Source organism: Zosterops lateralis, assembly GCF_965231275.1.
Source record: "Zosterops lateralis genome assembly, chromosome: Z".
Lineage (NCBI taxonomy): Eukaryota > Metazoa > Chordata > Aves > Passeriformes > Zosteropidae > Zosterops > Zosterops lateralis.
The window spans coordinates 63,963,238-63,967,257 of NC_139800.1; positions in this window are offsets into that span (position 1 = coordinate 63,963,238).

Below are 4,020 nucleotides of genomic sequence, written 5' to 3' on the forward strand. Positions count from 1 at the left end.
TTAGTTAGAAGGGGGGCTTGGATGCTTCACCAAGCAACTTGTGCTGTCTGAAGGTAACATGCTTAATATAATATAGCCCAAATTTTCAGTCAGTCCTTATTGTCCCAAAAGAACATTTTAACATAAAACCACCTAAATTTGCAGAAAGAAAATATTTATACCCTTTTTATCCAGTTTTGCAGGCACGCTTGTATTTGTGGACACCTCTGAGAACCAAAGTTCGAACAAATTGGCTTTAAGTTTCCAGTACTCAGAGGTATTCTCTCCTCTTTTCCTATAGTCTTCTTTGATTACTATTTCCTATAGTCACAAATTACATGAACTGTTACATATCCATATGTAGCCATGAAATCCAAAAGAACCTATAAATAACATATAATACATAAGTAATGCTCTGAAGCAATACAATAATATAAATAATTACTAGAATCGGGGGCTATCAATTGGTTTTCCCATAAAAGGCATCTTCCAGGGAGAAGCTAGCATAATCCTTACTGCTCAATTAAGGCCTGTTGAAAATGTAAACAGGAAGCAAATTTTCAAAGTCCAGTAACTCTGAGTAATGCCTCATATTAGCTCTAGTCTTCTGAAGTTGGCAGAACTCTGTCTTATTCCTGTTACTGAGGAACCTTTTTGTCCTGATATGTAAGTTTCAGTTATGCCTTTAAAATCCCATCCTTTAAAATGTTGCATATTTATCATAAAATAATTTTGGCTTCTTTACACCTAATACCCTGTAAATCTATTCATTACAATGTTGCTAGTACTGCATGAGTCTCCATATGGCAGCAGATGTAAAGTTTATTCCTTTCTATGTTCTTGATCCAGTCTTAGCTCCGAGGCTAAGAATTTCTTGGGCTCTTTTGTATGAATGCTCTAAGCAGCCTAAAAAGATATATTGCTTTTATGGTTCCACCAATTCATATGCATAATTTTCATTCTATGAGGAAATAAACTATAGGCTGGTTTTGACCCAATACTGTAATATTGATGGGGTTCCCACCATATGAGTGTTTCGATACAGGGAAGGGAGATAAGAGATTTTCTGAGGAAACTGAAAACAGAAATAGTATTGTCCTAAAAACTCCTGTGAAAAGAGAGCTAAACTTACGTTGTTTCAGAGGGGTGGTGGAGGAAGGTGGGTGTTCTTCCTTAGACCTAATGAGGACATTCATAGACCACTGCTGACAATATCTTGTCAAATATTTACATCTCTGTGGTAAGCAAATTATAATTCACACATCCAAATTAGGTCAAAAAAATACCACTTTGAATAAATAGAAAGGTGAATTGTTCCAAGTGAAGTTGTAGAAATGTTTTTATGACCAATTATATTGGTCATAAGGAAAGTATTAAGGAAGGCACACTCTGTCCACAGGTAGAGTTGGGTAACTTAGCAGGGGGGTCTGTACAGCTACACAGGCAAAGGAATGTTGCTACATGAGCATTATGTGAACAAGGACATTGCTCATCTGTACTGAACAAATAGGTGGTGCAGATTCACCTGCTTTCATACTGCAGCTTCTCTGCTACCTCTTCTCTCTGACCTCTTTACTGATCGACACCACAGCTACAACATCCACCTCCGAATACTTGTCTCTTTTGAGAAAAATTAAAACATATTTGTTGATTCTCCAGGACTGAGGACTGGTCATGTTTCAGGCTCTCTGTATCAGGATGTTTGGTCACACCACAAGTTACAGCTTAGTCTTTGCTTAGGAGATGGCTCAAAAGTACAGAGAAATCCAACAAGGCAAATTAAGGCAATGTTTTAATTGTTAGATGCATAAAATAAAGTGCTAGAGTGGGCAGAAATTCCCTGCAGTATGAATGACCCAACCTGACTCTTATTAAAATGTAGGAAGAAAAAAAAAAAAAGAAAAAATCAAGCAGGATTATAAAGATGAGTAGATATACACCACTAGTCAGGAAAATGATTGAGAGGAAAATACATGGCCAAATAAAGTAAATAATCTATCTTCTTACTGCACTAAAAAAAAAAAACAAAAAAACCACCACAAAAACCACCAAACCACAACCCTGGCATAATTTAGATCAATGGTCTCCACTGATAAATTTGTCAGGGCACAGGAACTACTTGGATTCTGTGTGACCTAAAAAGATTCCTACAACTTCTCTTTTTTGGTGCATCCCTATTAGTAAAACACTTTTGCGCACACACACCTAGTGTATATACTTACTTTACTGGTTGTATATATACATGACTGAAGTTCTAGTATTTTCTTCCTGCAGCCCATTAGATCATCTTGTGTACCCACTTTGGACACCACTGATTTAGATCATCTAAGCATCTTAAACAACTGCAGTGCTTTGGATGACAGAAACATCTGAACATGTGGGCTTCTTCCTTGCAGTGTTGCAGAAAAGAGTTGATGGAGAAATCTATAATACCCATGGTTAGATATAGTTTTCCAGTCACAAGTACAGACTATCAAACCATGGATTATATTCTGTGCATTGATTTTGGTTTTAAAGTAATGCAGTCATTAGAGAAATTAAACTAGTAGGTGAGTCAGCCACTGGGTAATCTGTTGATCCAAAACTATTTCAACACCATCAGAAAACGAGGTACAAAAGTATTAAAGTATTGTATATTAAAAAGAGGTCTTGAGGGTCAAAAATGAGAGATATGAGAGCAGAATGTGAGGATTTGCACAAAGAGAATACTATGCAGAATGTGCCATGGACTGACAGGACTTTTGGGAGCACAGTAAACTCTGAAGATTAAAATAAGTCTGGATAAAACTGATGTGTCATTGGCACAACAAGGAGAGGAAATTGAGAAGCACTGGACAGGATCAAGACAGCCAGCTTCATTGAGGCACTTGTTCATCACAGTCACAGAGATTCACAACTCGGCATGCCTTAAATTACACCATAGTAATAATAATTCTAATATTATAATAATTTATATAATTGCAATAATAATTAACTATTATCTCGTTGTCCCTCAGAACAGGAGTTCATAATACTTTCAGTAGTACACAGAAAAAGAGCATGAAGACCCTGTAGCCTAGTCATCCTCTACATTTCTTTTAGTCCATACAGTGGAGGTAAGCTGACTCAAATGTCAGCATTACAGAAGAAAGTAGCAGGGAAGAAAGTACTGGCAGTCTTCTACTATCCTTCTTAGGTGAAAGCCTAAAATTATATGCCATAAAGCAGTCCAATGCATTTCAGAGAAGAATCTGTGCAAAAGATGGTCACTCATCCCTCTGTTGGACTGCACACCTTATATGTCCAAAACCAATGTATCTCCACCAAAACTTTTCAGGAACGCTACACTTCAAGCCTCTTCAGAGGGCAGTTGCCCTTCCTCAGGCGGTAAGCTTACAGCCTTTCAAAGGAGTGTCTGGAACCCTGCTCAGATTCCCAAACCACTTATTTCTGTTTCTATCATCTGCCAAGTTCTAGGTACCCACATTCTTGAAGAATTCACAACATACAACCAGAAACAACAGCTGTAAGACCATGGAAGCAGTATATTCTGGTCTACAATGAGTATGTTCATCAGAAAAGACTTCTTTAAAAGTGCATGCCTCGACCCCGTCACCCATTTCCTCAGAAGACAGCTTGCTTGCGATGCTGCTAAGCAAACAACAGGAGGTCCAAAATCACCGTCGTGTTTTTTTGCTCTTTGTGGTAAAATCCTAGGGTTACCCTGGGAACATCCTCCTTTTATGGGTCCCTGACATTCCAAACATCACAAGTTATAAAAGGTCTCCAAGATAGTTCTTGTAAATCTCACGGTATTTTTCAAGGAACTAACCTCTTGGAGGATAAGATTATGTCTAAAATGGAAAGTAGAATTAGGCCGTTATCCATTGGATTAAGTAAAATACATCGTTCCTTCCTTACTCTTTCTTTTCTGCAAAGCTCTGCTCTTCAGGGCAGTGAAAGGACTATGTTTTCAGACAACTGGCAATGAAATTTATAACCGGGAATTTAAATTGGAAGTTCTCTTCTGTTTCGCGGCAATGCTCCTGCATTTTTACTCTC